Raw genomic sequence first — 16,324 nt, 5'->3', positions numbered from 1 at the left:
AGTCTGAACTTTGTTCTATCCTGCGCTATCCTCACACTTCCTGTTACAAAAGAGCCCATTGCAGCAGTCACTGTGTCAATCCACTTAGGTGAGGGTGTTCCTCTTCTTCACTGACCCTGTACCCTTCCCAGCATTATGTCTCTTTCCAAGGAACAGCCTCTCCTAGCAACATGTCTAAAGCATGTGAAGTGAAGCCTCATCATTTTTGCCTTTAAACGACACTCTGGCTGCACCCTCTCCAAGACATATCTGTTCATCCTCTTTGCTATCCATGAGATGTTCAACATCACATCTCAAAGGCATCAATTCTTCTTACATCAGCCTTATTCATTATAGCAAGTGATCAGAAAGACCATGGCCTGACTCAGATGCACCTTAGTCCTAAAACTGACATCATTACTCCTCAATAATTTGGAGAGGTCCCTAAGTGCAGACTTTCCCAGTGCAATGCTTCTCCATATTTCCAGACTGCTGGTACCAGGATGTTAATTGTGGATCCACGCAATTGGATTGACACTTTCAATCTCCTCTCCATCCATCATGACACTGTCTATTGGTCGAGTAGTAAGAATCTTTGTTTTCTTGACATTGAGACGAAATCCACACTGAAGGCTGCATTCCTTGATCTTCTTCAACAAGTGCTTCAAGTCCTCCTCACTTTCAGAAAGTACAGTTGTATTAACTGCATAATGCAGGTTATTGATGAGTTTCCCTCCAATCTTGATGCCACACTCTTCTTCATAGAGTCTAGCTTCTCATATAATTTTCTCAGCATACAGGTTAAATAGGTATGGAGAGAGAATTCAACTCTGACACACTCTCTCCTCAATTTTAGACCATACAGTGTTCCCCTGCTCTGTTCACACAACAGCCTCCTGGTCCAGGTATAGGTTCTACATAAGTCCAATTAAGTACTCTGGGATTACCATTCTTATCAATGTCAGCTACAACTTGTTAGGATCCACACAGTCTAATTCCTTTGCATAATCATTAAAGCATAAATATACATTCTTCTGGTATTCTTTACTCTCAGCCTTCATACTTCTGACATCATCAATTATATCCCTGGTGCCACAGCCTCCTCTAATTCCTGCCTAAAGTTCTGGCAATCCCAGCCATGTTTTAATGATCTTCAACAGTATTTTGCTTGTATGTGATATCAATGATATTGTTCAATAGTTTCCACATTCAGTTGGATCCTCTTTCTTGGGAATGGGAACAAATATGGACTGCTTCCAATCTTTTGGTCAGACAGCTGTCCTCCAAATTTCCTGGCATAGACTGATGAGTGCATCCAAGGCTGCATCTGTTACTTGAAAGTAGTCAATTGATAGCCCTTTCGTCTTAAAAGTCATTAAAGATTTGTTAAACAATATTTTGTTCCAGGATATTTTATGAAAATTGTTTCCTGATAAAAATGGTAAAGAGAATTTATAATCTCAGTCAATCAACTTAATAGTTTATTCAGTTTTTTATTCCAGCTCTTAGTTCATTTTGTAGTACTTGGGCTCTTGAAAAGTTTGCAAATAGCCATGCAAGGCATAGTAACTATTCATGTGGACAATAGAAGAAAAGATGTCCAGATTAACAGAAGAAGAGGAAGATGTGAAATATGTGTCTAATTGGCTTCATGAACAAGTATCTCCTTTACCATGAGACTGAAACAACTGCTTACAGTTACTAAATATTTTGTTTATCAATACTATAGAAGAATCCTGATCAAAAGGGGCAAAATAATTTCAAATTCTGCAGACTTTCTGGAGCCATTGAGGTTGTATAAACTTCTAGAACTATTGCCCTGAAATAATCATTAAGCCATCTTAAAATCAAATATTAATTTAACGTAACTGGTAAAGAACATATTCCTGAGCACTATACTCTTTCAAGATTGATATAGGAGTAAATTCATAATAGAAATTCCAAGGGTTAGGGAGAAAACTTAGGATACAATGAGTTTATATTAATTGGAAGGAAACAACTCAGGAAATAAATGAGAATATTTGCACAACTTGAAGAATGCAATTCATCAATGAATTATATATATATTAAAACCATTGAAGGGATGCATGTTTACCGTGTATATTTTCAACAACAACAACAGCAACACACATTTAAAAAATTGAAAATATTAATTGAATTAAGTATAGTTGAATTAATTAAAAAGATAAATTGATTAATTGTTGTTGTTGCTAGGTGCCATCGTGTTGCATACGACTCATAGTAACCCTATGAACAAAAGATCAGAAACCTGTTCTATCGTGTACCATCCTTACACTTCCTGACACACAAGAGCCCATTGTGGCAGTTACCATGTCAATCCATCTGGTTGAAGGTCTTTCTCTCCTTCATTGACCCTCCACCCTTCCTAGCATCATGTCCTTCTCTAAGGAATAGCTTTTTCTAGCAACATGCTCAACATACGTGAGGCAAAGCCTCACCATTCCTGCCTCTAGAGACCACTCTGTCTGTACCCTTTCCAAGACATAACTCTTCATTCTCGTTTCTGTCTATGGATGCTCAGTTCTCTTCTTCAACACCAAAGCTCAAAGGTGTCAGTTCCTTTTTAATCATCCTTATTCATCATCCAGCTCTCAGATGCATAGCAATTGATCTATATAGAATAAGATTTTCAATCAATTTAATATACCTATTAGTCAGATGATTTACATTTAGCTAAATTCTCCACAATTGGACGTGCAATCAATTTAAAAACAAAACAAAACTAAAAATCAAAACACCCCAATGATGAGGAAGTCGCAGATGCTACGGGGCATTTCTTTCAACCATTTGTTGCAAATCTGCCTTTTGGGATTAGTAATAAAGTGTACTGTAGTTTCAACAGGAAAACTTTTGAAGAAATGAAAAGAGCAAACTAATTCAAGCTAAACAATCTCAGTTCTTTGAAATAGTATTGAAATTATGGTTTTTAAACTAACTCAATTTCCCTTCTGCTTTCTCTCTGGACTCATAAAAATGGGAATTTAGAGACCTGAGGGTATGCAGAGAAAAATGAAGATAGATTTGAACATAGATTAACATAGATGTTCATCTATGAACATAAAGTAATGAACATAGATTTTAGTGCATCACCTGTGAGTCTGAATCAGCTATGTCTCCTTATCTCCTGACTGTTCGGACTCAGGGTATTAATTGTGGATCCAAACAAGATGAAGCTGTTGACAGTTTCAATCTCTTCTCCATCAATCATGATGTTGTCTATCTGTCCAATGGTAACAATCTTTATTTTTTTTGACAGTGAGATGAAATCATACTGAAGGCTGCATTCCTTGATCTTCTTTAACAAATGCTTCAAATCCTCCTCACTTTCAGCAAGCAAGGTTGTATAATTTGCATAATTCAGGTTATTAATTAGTCTCCCTCCAACCCTGATGCCACATTCCTCTTCATAGAGTCAAGCTTCTTGAATAATTTTCTTAGCATACAGATTGAATATGGTATGGCCTAGTGGGTCATAAATTGCACTACTAACTTAAAGGCAGGGAATTTGAATATGCAAGCTGCTCTGGGGAAGAAAAATCTCCTTCAGTGTTATTTATAGCCTCTAAAAACTAACTACAGATTCAACTATTAATTAATTCTGACTCAGTGGCACACAACAAGAACAATTAAAAAATTCATGTTAACCTTGTAACTTTAACTAGAGCTATTCCTCTAACAACTTCATCTTGGTTGGATCCACAATTAATACCCTTTCGGGTTTATTTTTGAGGGTTATTGTGACTGCCAGATGTGATATGTCTAAATTTTTAGCAGTGGCTTTCACTGATTTCCCCCTTCATGTTTTTAATAACCTTGTATTTCACTTGCAAATCAATACTTTTCCTTTATCTCTTGCTAACATCATTAGAACTGGATTTGCTTTGTTTGGCGACCATGATATACTTCAAGGTAATCTTTCTTAAACACAACTAAACAAGAGATAATGTCATAGCCTGAAGAAATACACAATAGGAGAAATTAGATACTACCTATGGGTCAAAACAAAAACTGTCCTGTAGTAAACTTTTTATATAGCCAGTAAAGTATAGCACACACATAAAGCTCTAGAACAGTTGTTGTTGTTATTATTATTATTACTTATGTTATTTTAAGGCCAGAACTGGATGGAGCTCAGCTACCACTAAGAACTACTTTAAATGGATCACAGTAAAGGGTCCTGGAGTGTAAGGAAACTATATACCAAAATTTAAAATCTTACCAATGATCAAGTTTTCTGGTCTAATAGAGACTGGTGAAAACCCTGAGATTATGGTTTCTTAGTAAGACTTGAGCCTAGAATGAAATTCATCCATATGACTCAGCTATCAGGAAAATAAAAGACCCATTTATAAAGTGAGCAATAGCACCAGAGAGGTACTTATTACTTATAAAAACAGACTGTAAAACAAAATCTGTACAAATTATCAACTGGGAAATAAAAATCATTTACCCTATAAATTTTCACTCAAAGCACAATAAAAAGTCCTTTTGAAGGCATATATTTTGTAGGTTAAACATGTATTGTGCACCTATATATATTATTATGTGCTGTAAACTCACCTGTGACTCATAGCCATCCTGTGTACAGTAGCTCAGAACTCTACTCTATCCTGAACCAATCTCACTGCTCTGACACACTTACCCCCATTACCGTCTCTATCCATCTCATCCAAGGTCTTCTTCTCCTGTGCTGTTCTTCCATCCTTCCAAGTATAATGTCCTGCTCCAGAAAATGGTCCCTCCTGGCCACACAAAGTATGTGTAACTGAGCTCAAAATTCTTACTTCCAAGCAGCAGCTTGGTTTCACCCTCTGCCAGATAAAACTGTTCTCTTGACAGTATGTGGTATGTTCAAAACTCTTCTCAAAGACATCAGTTCTTCTCCAGTCATCTTAGGTCATTGTCCATTCTGATGCGAAGACCATGGCATGAATCAGGTGTACCTTAGTCTCCAGTTTGACATTGCTTCTCTTCAGCAGTTTTGAGAGGTCCATGACAACAGCTTTCCCCAGAGCAATTTGCTTTTTGATTTTTTGACTACTGGTGTCAAGAGTTTTGATTGTGGATCCGAGTAAGCTGAAACTGTTAGCAACTTCAATCTTTCATGATGCAGACAACTGGCCCAATGGTGAGAATCTTTGTCTTCTTGATGCTGATCTTCAATCTTTATTAAAGATTACAGTCCTTGACCTTCTGCAGCAAATGTTTCAAGTCCTCCTCAATTTTGTCAAGCAAGGTTTTGTCATCTGCTTATTAACATAGGTTGTTGATGAGTCTTCTTTCAGTTTTGATGCCACATTTCTCCTCACATATCCCTGTCTCCTTGCTGATCTGTTTCACAAATAGATTAAAAAGGAATGGAGACTCAATGAAACACAGGTAGACATTCCTTTGGTACTCATATCAAGCAGGAAATTGCTTCTTTTGTTACATTCCATTCTCCAGTTGGGATTTCTGAAAGATAATATAAACTTTTGACACCACAGAAATATATGAGGTTGGGTACTGCCCCCTGGATATTTTACAATTTTTTTGTTGTTATTTTCTCCCTCTCTTTTTTATTTTATATAGATTTGCTTACAAAGTTCGTCTACATTGTGTTTCATACTTTTCCTCATTCACATCGTGCTTCATGTGCTCATTCTCATGCATTATGTTTTATAAAATTACTCACGATTGGAATTTTCCCATCATTACCCTGCCATTCCAGGTTTTTACTGGATCTTTTCCATTTCCTTCACCCCCTCCCCCTACCCACCATATTGTGCAAACCTGTGGTTTTACTCCTACCCATCCTTACACCTCTACTTCCATCCCATCTCCCCTTGGGTCCCCATACATGTTTTACTAGTTATCCTCCAATTTTTACAGAAATAGTCTTACGCAGTATTTGTCCTTATAAGACTGAGTTAGTTTACTCAACATAATGCTCTCCAGTCTCTCCCAAGTTATGTAATGATTTTTCAAAATATTGCTCCTGAGTGCTGCACAATATTCCATTGTGTGAATGTACCACAATTTCTCAATCCATTCAGTTGTTGTTGGACATTTGTCCCATTTCCATATTCTTGCAGTGGTGAATAAAGCTGTTATGAATATTGGTGTACAGTTACAATGTTTTTATTAAATTCTTCAGTCATCTGGATTTTAACTACTTGATATTTATTATCTCATTGCTCAACATGTTAGCTCTCCATGTCACGTGTCAGGTATGAATTTGACATGGTAATCTAAGCACTAATAAAATATTGGATAAGGTTGGACACATGGCATATAATCTCCTAACTAATGACACTTAATTTGAATAATATTGCTTTATTTCATCTTGTTGTTGCATGCTGTCTAGTCAGAACCAACTCATAGCTGGACCAGTGGGTTTTCAGATGCAATAAATTGCATGAAAGGAGATTCCTTATCTTTTTCCAGTGGAGCAGCTGGTGGATTTGTACTGTGTTTCTTTAGGATTGTATTGCAGCTTTTACCACTAGACCAGCAAAGCTCCCTGTACTTCATGTAGTGTAATATATGGTTTGGACGCAGGAGTGTTATCCACTTCTAAAAACAACGTGTCTCTGGAAACTCTATGAACTTTGAGAAATGATGATAGTTATAGAACAGGGTTCAGGCCTTTTGTTCATAGGGTCACTATGAGTCATGCTCGACTCGATGGCAATCTACAACAACAACAACATTAAGGTAGACTTAGTCACATACCTCAATGACAACCATACTTAACTTATTTCCAATGTTTTTCTGAATCATCAATGTAATAACCCATTCAGTACCAAGATAATGAGATTATTCTGGTGTTACTTATTTTTACTGTACTTAATTTACTAAGATTAAAACTATATTTTTAATAATGTAATATGTTCATTTCTTGGAAGCAGGAGTGGTATCCACTTCCACAATAGTTTGCCTCTGGAAGCCCTATGAATGGAGACAGGGCGAAAGTTATACAGGAGGTGTCCAAGACTTTTGTTCAGAAGGTCGCTATGAGTCACCTGCAACTCGACGACACTTAACAACAACAGTAGATGTTCATTATTACCTAAAGCTCTCATCTTAAAAAAAAAAACAAACACAAAGCAAACCATATATATTTTTTCTACCTCCTGTGAAGAATATTTGATCGGATGAATATTTTCTTTTTTAAGTGTCTTTCCAAGCTTTGCATATCTTATACTTGTATTGCTTTATGTGGACTAAGTCCCGTTCTTTGCATAATAGCTTCTTGTCTTCCTCCCAGTTAAATCTGTTCTGGACCATCCACCTGGGTTTCTATGCCCCAATTCACAGATTATCATCACTGGGACTTGTAGAAACTGGTAGCTACAGGCTCATGATTCACCTTTACATCAGGCACCAGCTGTGATGTGTCACACCCCACTACACCTTTTTTCCCAGTCAATTAATTAGGTACTTGTCTTAAAAATTTCTTAGTGCGGCCTAGACTGCTCTCCTGCCTGGAGCACTAGACCACAGCACTGTTGCCTGGCACCCTCCCCACCCCGGCCTTTCCACCTGGAGACCCCAGCTCCACCACCTGAAGGACCTTGCCTTGCTGCCTGGACCTGTCACCTGGAAGCCCAGCCCCACCACCTGGAGGATTTGTTCCTACTGCCTGGATGCCCTGGCCACAAAGTCTGGATGACGACCCACTGCCACCCCTCTTTACTGCACAAAGGATACCAGCATCACAAGAGAACCTATTTCCTCCCTCCTCCCAGAGCTTGAGCTACTTTTAACCCTGGGCACCTTAGCCTGGCCTAGCTACAGCAGTTTCCTGAAAGAAAAGGCTGCTAATTCACAAGCCATATGTCTCCCCAACTGAAGCAAATCCTCCCTTGAGTCAAAAGTTCAGAGAGAAACTCACGCAGGGTAGCTGCCCTTCCCTCCTCTGGAGCAATGACTTCCTGAGCCAAAGTTTTCAGACCAAGAGCCTACTAAGGCCTCAGGCATGAAAAACTCTGCCACAGCAATGTCATGGAAGAAGTAGATATCTCACACCCTTCACAAACACAAAGCAAGATGTCACCCCCTCCAAAAGTGACACAGTATCAATGGCTTCATGAAGCCATAAAGTCTGATGGAACTTTCTGACACAGAATTCAAAAGAACAATGATTGAATATTTTCAATGAGTGAAAGACAAACTTGAAGAATTATAGGACTCTGCAAGCAAAAACCAGGAAGAGCTTAAAAAAAATCTAAGACAATGCAGATAAACAAATGAGGCAATAGAGGCTCTGGAAAAAAAAAAGAAACCACAATCCAGATTATGAGGACCAATGTTTAAGATGCTGTTAACATGTTGGAGGGACATATGAACAGAGTTGAAGAGATGGAATACAGAAACCAGTGAAATAAAAGATAGAATTGTCACCACTGATCTACTAGAACAAAAAACAGAAGCAAAAAGGAAGAAAAAGAAGAAAGCTTAAGAATATTATGGAAAATTAACAAAAGGAATAGCATGCACATAATCAGATCCCAGAACAGGAAGAAGCATGTAAAGATACCAAGAAAGTGTGGAAGAATTACTAGAAGAAAATTTTCCAGGCATTATGAAGAGTGAGAGAATATATATTCAAGAAACTGAGTGAGCACCATATAGAATACAACCCAAAAGAAAAACACAGGTATATCATAGTTAAATTGCCAGAAGCAGCTAAGGAGAAACTAAGAGTAATCTATGAGGAAAAGTAAATAAGATTAAATGGTGATTTCTCAGGAGAAACCATGTGAGCAGGAAGACAGTGGAATGACATATATCAAACATTCATAGAAAATATCTATCAACCAAGAATGCTATCCTTAACAAAACTGTCCATCAAATGTGACAGAGAGATCAAGATATTCTCAGAAAAGCAGAACCAAAGGGAGTTTGTAAAAATAAGACCAGCATTGCAGGAAATAATGAGGGAGTCCTTCTTACAGAGGTGCCATAGGAAGCAGGATGGACCAAAGTTACCAGCAACACCACCAAAAAAGGACTCAACAAAATGATAGCAATAAAACCTTGCCTCTCAATAATTACACTGAATGCAAAAAAGAAAAAAAAAAAGAATGAAAGAAAATTCAAGGTGATTCTTGTTCCCTGCATTTGAAAGTATTAATTTTGGGTATAATAGAATCAGCCTTTTCTGGCTTGTATATTTACCCATCTAGGTTCTGATGTTGTGTTTGAAGTGTCTAGTTCTTGGTAAAAACCAAACATGTGACTTCTCAGTTTCAGTCATTTAAAAAAAGATTTACCTTATAAAATCCTTTAGAGGAACCATCTCTTCTTACACAATATTTGGTATTGCAATCTCTGAATGAAGTTGCAATTAAATACTCAGATATTTCTGGCAGGTCACAGTGTTATTCATGGCCATATTCCAATTCTAGGTTTCTCCATTTTGAAAAGATTTTGAAACAGGTGATTGAAAGGCCAAACTCTGTGGATGAGGCAAAATATTAAAGCACTCAAAGGCCAATCAAATCAAGTCCACACATTAGGAACCTCAGAAGAAAGGCTTGGTTATCTAGGTCCAAAGTTTTAGGCATTGAAAATCCTGTGTAGCCCAGCTCTACTCAGGTATGAATTCAATTGCCTTGAATTAGAATGGACTTCCTGGTAACTCATTTAAGTTGTATTTTGTTTTGTTTTACTAGAGGTTATCCTCAGGTGATGGAACTCTGGTGGCATAGTCCATATAGAGTTCTGCCGCTAGCCCAAAGGCTGCTTATCCACCAGGGGCTCAGAGGAGAAAGACGGGCAGTCTCCTCACTTACGACTTACAGCCTCAGAAACCCAGATGAGGGTGGCTTATGAGTCAGAACCAAATCATGGTAGTGAACTATCCTCAGGTGACTGTTGAAACCTCCTTCCGGGGAGAGTGATACAGCAGAAAGTCTTGAGAATATTTCCTCTTCAATCTGATTCATTCAGTACTTCTCCCCTCTTTGATTTTCTCCAAAAACTGCACAAGTGTATTTCTCAGCGTTCTCTCAACAGTCAGATGAGTCACTGAGTTTATGCTGATCCACTTGCCATTCTCCAGAGCAGTTAGACAGTAAAGGGAAATGCTAAACTTTCTCTGGTTAAGCAGCTTGTTAATACTTCCTAGTAAGTCATTCATAGTTTTCATTTTGATGTGATATCTTAATTGACTTTGGAGATCTGGGACTCCTTGATAAAATTTATTAACCATAAAGTTCATTGGAGTGTCACCTGGAAACAACTTGGTACATTCTTTGAAGGTATTGGTGAATCATTTCAAAATTTTGTAGGTTTCTCAGGATAATTTACTAATGAATTTTAGGTGCTAGTGAGTCCCAAGAGGCACTATGGGCCTTGAGAATTGCTAGTGGAAGCTGCAAGAGGTCATGCTTGGAAAATATTAAGAAGCCATTGACACAGAACATTTTTCAGAAAGTTGGCATCTGTGTAAGTTGAGAATTTTTTAGAAAAGTATAACTCACCTATAGTCCACTAAAAGGAGTCATAGAAAAGCAGCCCCTCAGGGATATAGCTTGCATGAGTATCACTGTAATGTTCTTGGTTCTGCACAGAAACACTGCTCTTGCTCTTGAGCCTCTCATTTCTCAGCTGAGCCATATGATGTGTCCAATTAGAGAACCACTTAAGGGATTCTGAGAAAGGTGGGGAAGCAAACCCTTAGTCACTGCTAGGGTGGCTAGGACCCCCAGAAAATTAGACTGGAGATTTTGAAGAAGTCCTTGAAAGTTGGTCCCTACTGCTGATAAACTCACCAAGTTTTAAAACTCCATTGTGCTCAATGGACCTGAGATTTCTGAGAGACTGATGTTTCTACTCGAGGCAATCTTGTTCCTTATTAAGGGAGAAAAATTGTGTCAGGTGAGACACTCTAGACGTCCCCTTTGTGCAGGATGTGCACAGTCTCAGCTTAAGCTGAAAAACAGTAGCACCTGGACTGCAGTTAGTGCTGCACTGCTTGTGGTTGGACTTCCTGGATGCACAGTTGTGGTGGTAGCATGGTTCCTTGTTGGCACCTAGGGTTCAAAGACTGACCAGTAGAAGAAAGGCACAAGGAGGACTTCTCTCCTTCTCACCCACGACTCTTACATTTGTCCCCACATGCTTCTGTAAAGACAAACAGTGTGATATCCTTTTTGATGGTATAGTAGATAAAGTATTCAACTTCTAAACAAAAGACTGGACCAACCACTCCTGGGAAAAAGATAAGCAGTCTCCTCCTTTCATGAATTACAGTCCCAGAAATGAAAGTTGCTATGAGTTGTAATTGACTCGATGTTAGGGAGTTTTTTGTTTAGTGAGTGCTTGGGATTCAAAGTATTGAACCTTCAACAGCGCCCAAGAACATTTGGCTATAAGACAACCTCATCGGAAATGCACCTGCCACAGAGCACGTAATGTTGTCCACACTGGTGACCCTGGTGAACTGATTTCATGAAGAAACAAAACTCCTTCGGTTGGACTGTGTGGGTAGTCCCCTTCAAATAGGGATTTAACAGAATTAATTGAACTGCCTGGGGATCCTAGGAAAGGAAGTCTCCCAAAAGCCACCACAACACAAAGGGAGGCCTGTTAACCTGATCATCTTGGTTATATAGGTCCTGCAGGGGACATGCTAACATTCAAACTCTGCTGTATCGAGAGAGGCCACAAATGTTCTCTCACATGGTATTTTCAGCATGTGAGAGCTTTCAACGGCTGTGGATGATTTTCAGGTCAGCTTCAACTTTTAAGCTAGAGCTATGGTGTGGTTGGTGTTTGGTCCGATGAATGTGTACAGAAATTTAAGGAACCATTCTGCTGTCTGTCTAAACTAGACTATGATAGATATGGGGTTATCCTTCTTGGCAATAAGGGCAGGTCTTACAATCTTTCAGACAGGCTTGACATCTAACTTGGACCAATTTAGATTATAGGACTTTTCCATTTTTTTGCTCAGACTAAATTGCCTGTTTACTAGCACAGCCCTTCAAAATCTAACCTATTTTGAGTGCCTGATGGAGTAGGCTGTGTTTCTTGTCCCTTAAAATCAAGAAATGGAACTGAGGTCTTCCTGACTTAAAATCCACATGTGATTTTTTTTCCTCCCAAGGCCTACATATAGTAAATTGCAAAGGTTTAATCTGGCACCCTCAGGGGGATAGCTTCTTTCCCCATACTGTTACTAATGGATCTTTGCTGTTTATTTTAGTAAGGGATTACTTAGAACAGATAAGTGGTTAAGTCAGCTTTTTCTTTTCTTTTTTTTTTAATCACAGCAAGTTAACAGGGGGCAAAGGCTGATGTTTTGAGAAATGCTTTCAAGGAGGAGAAGTTTTAAAGAAGTATTTGTTAAGGGCTTGGGGAAGGACTCATGTTTATTTAACACTTTTAGGAGGGAATTCTGGTAGTGTGGTGCATCGAAAATAGTACTGCTAACTCAAAGTAGTGCCTTTCTGACAGCTCCTCTCCACCAGCAGCTCCACAGGAGAAAGAGGGGCAATCTCTTCCCATGCGATTTACAACTTGAGTAAACCCACCGGAGGAAGCGCTATGAGACTGTTCCAGCTCAGTGGCAATGAGGGGGCATTTAGGAGTGAAAGGTGGATGTTACAAAAACGTTCAACCCATTCCCATGGAGTCAGAACCAACTCATAGCTGACCCTTTGATGGGTTTTATAAGCTTTAAATTGCACCGAAGGAGATTGCCCATCTTTCTTCCTAGGAGGAGCTGATGGTTTCAAATCACTGGCCTTTATGTTGGCAGCACAATTCCTGACTAGGCTAGCTGAGCTCCAGTATATTAGAAAAGGAGGTATTTTAAAATAAGGAGGTGCACATAGCTGGCCTTCAAGATAAAGTCTATATTGGTGAGTTGTTCTTTTTATTATTATTTTTTTTTCATCATGAGATGTGTTTAAGGTTCCTCTTCATGGCTGCTTTCTCTGAAAAGTCATATAGTGATGACTGGTTTTGCTTCTGCATAGGCATTGCACCTGAAAATCTTTCATATGATCAAAAACAGGAATTTTAGCAAAATTTGTTAGGAAGAAACATCTAGGGTTGCCTGTAGTAGTTGAGTTCTGCAGCTACTTATGTGACTTGTTTGCTTGATCTGAACTGTCTCTTGGGGAAAATATTTTGCTACACTATAAAAATAATATACTTTTATTCAGCATAAAATGCTAATAATAAATAATATATTTACTGGAGGATGTTGTTTCCTAGGTCATTGAATATTTTGCCCATAAAATACTTCAATATTGCAAATTAAAATTAGAATTTGTTCTTCAGTTCTTTCAGTTATTCACAAAACATATTCTTCCCTTTTGGTTATCTAGCTTCAACTCTGAGCATTTTATTATAATATTTTACTTTGTCTTTTCAGGTTGCCCTTTTAATTCTTCTGTTCAGCTCTCTGACATCAGTATTATAACATTCTCCTTATTTTTGTATTCTTTCTATTCCAATGAAAGTGTCAAAGTCTCTTCTGACATTCATTCTGATCTATTCATTCTTCCCTATCTTTGTGATGATATTTTGCCTTCTTCATGTATGGATATGCCACACATTTTCCACCGTCCAAATGTTATTTCAGAAAAATATTTTTAACAGCTGTGTCCTATTACTTAATAGAATTCTTTTGATAAATGATTGACATATTTTATTAAATTATTCAAATATATGTAAGTTATCAAAAGAAAGATGTTTCTAAAATCCGTTAGAAACAAACATACAAACAAAAATTGTAATCTCTGACTTTAATATTCATGTGATGACAGTCAGTGGGACGAAAAACAACTTGGAACATGTCTTCTTTGCGTGAACTGTCATTTGGTAAAAATATTTTTCTACAATTGTTGTGTTGTTGTTGCTATGTGCCGTTGGGTCGTTTGCGATTCATAGCGACCCTATGTACAACAGCCCTAAACCCTACTCTATCCTGTGCCAATCACACTGTCTCTGACACACATCCCAATTACCCCAGTCACTGAATCAATCCATCTCATAGAGGGTCTTCCCCTCTTGCACCATCCCTCCACCCACCACCTCCCAAGCATGATGTCCCTCTCCAAAGACCTGTCCCTCCTTGCAACATGCCCAAAGTATGTCAGACGAAGCCCCAGAATCCTTGCCTCCAAGGAGTAGCTTGGTTTAACCCTCTCCACGGATGAGTCTGTTTGGTTTTTTGGCAGTCCATGGTACATTCAATACTCTTCTCCAGCACCACAGCTCAAAGGCATCAATTCTCCTTCTGTCCTCCATAGTCATTGTCCAACTCTCTGATACATAACAAGTGATTGCAAAGACCATGGCCTGTATCAGGTTCACCTTAGTCTCCAGAGAGGCACCATTGCTCTTGCATACTTTAGAGAGGTCCCTAACAGCAGACTTTCCCATCGCAATACGTTTTTTTATTTTCTGGCTGCTGGTGCCAAGAGTGTTGACTGTGGAGCCGAGCAAACTGAAGCTGTGAACAATCTCAATCTCTTCTTCATCCATCCCGATGCTACCGCTTGGTCCAGTGGTGAGAATCTTTGTCTTCTTGACATTGAGCCTCAGTCCATACTGAAGGCTGCAGTCCTTGACCCTCTGCAGTAAGTGCATGAGGTCCTCCTCAGTTTCAGCAAGCAGGGTTGTGTTATCTGCATAATGCAGATTGGTAATAGATCCTCCACCAATCCTGATTCCACAATTCTCTCCATAGAGCCCAAAGGTATGAAGACAGTACACATCCCTGGTGTACACCCTTCCCAATTTTGAACCATGCAGTGTTTCCTTGCTCTGTTCTGACGACAGCCTCCTGGTCCAAGTATAGGTTTCACACGAGCACGATTAAATGTTCTGGGATTCCTATTCTTCTCAGAGCCAGCCACAGTTTGTTATGATCCACACAGTCAACTGCCTTTGCATAATCAATGAAACACAGATAGACATTCTTCTGGTATTCCCTGATTTCAGCTAAGATCCATCTAACATCAGCTACAATATCCCTAGTACCACGACCCCTTCTAAACCCAGCCTGGACTTCTGGCAATTCTCTGCTTATGTGCTGTTCCAGTCTACAATAGAAAAGAAATACAGTTTTATTCAGCATAACAGATAAAGATGAAATATTATGTTACTGGAGCAGAGAAAGATCGTTCAGCACAGTTTAAACACCACTGTCATAAAGTGTCCTAGGAATAAAAGCTATAGAAAAGTATATTATGAAACAAATGGAAAATATAGAGTTTTTTATGCCCTATAAACCAGAGGAAAGATATCTCTTATCTTCTATTCTCTCTTCTTAAAAACAAACTGTTAAATTCAACAAAGTTAGATACCATGTCTGTTTTATCATTTCTCAAAAAAAGTCAAAACTTCAGTAATTTATTTACTAACAGGATAAACTTGCTACATTATTCTTTTTTCTTTCTTCTTGGAATACTTAAGGAATTGTGTTGCTTTACTATTTTATTTAAAAACAATTGACCGGAAGAAGGCAAGCAACCAAAAATTCTGACTCCTCAGTACACAATGTCCGTTGTTTATGTACATATATATTGTGACTTCTGGTAACATTTAATCAACATCTTGAACTATTGTATGCAAATAAAATGAGATCTGATGATCTAAAGGCATAAGACATGGATAGCTAACCAGAAGGTGAATATTTTGAATCCACTAGCCCCTTCAGGAGAGAAAGGTGAAGAAGTCTGTTTCTGTAAAGATTGTTGTTGTTAGGTGCCAAGCAGTTGACTCTGAGTCATAGTGACACTAATAATGACAGCTCTGGACCTTACTATATTCTGCACTATCCTCACGATATGTGCAATGCTTAATCCCGTTGTTAAGTTATACTCAACTTGATGTCACATAATATCGAAATTTTCTCTAATGTTATAAGGTTTATCTTTCATTTTTAAGTTGCTTTAAGAATAAAATACTCTAGAAGATAAGGAAATATGAATAGTTTTTTTTTTATAAGAAAAACCTACTACACACCTCCAAAAACTTCTCCAACAGGGTAAAAAGGGAAGCCATAGACTGGGAAGAAATAATTTAATAATGAGATGTCTGATAAGGGACATATATTTATAATTTATAAAATACTTGAACACAACAAGATAAATTACTCTATTGAAAAATGGGCACAGGATAGGTACAGACACTTCACCAAAGAAGACATTTAGATGGTGAACTTACACATGAAAGAATGTTCAAAATCCCTAGCTCTAAGAGAGATGCAGATCAAAACAACTATGAGATATCATCTCACCCCTGTAAGAAGAGCAAAATTTAACAGAAGGGCAAACAACAAATGCAGCGTAGTAGTGGCCAAACTGAAACCGTTATT

The sequence above is a fragment of the Elephantulus edwardii genome, unplaced genomic scaffold, assembly GCF_000299155.1.
Source record: "Elephantulus edwardii isolate Elephantulus edwardi_28Jun2011 unplaced genomic scaffold, EleEdw1.0 scaffold00533, whole genome shotgun sequence".
Classification (NCBI taxonomy): Eukaryota; Metazoa; Chordata; class Mammalia; order Macroscelidea; family Macroscelididae; genus Elephantulus; species Elephantulus edwardii.
The sequence above is the reverse complement of the archived record's forward strand: the minus strand, read 5'-3'. Positions refer to the sequence as shown.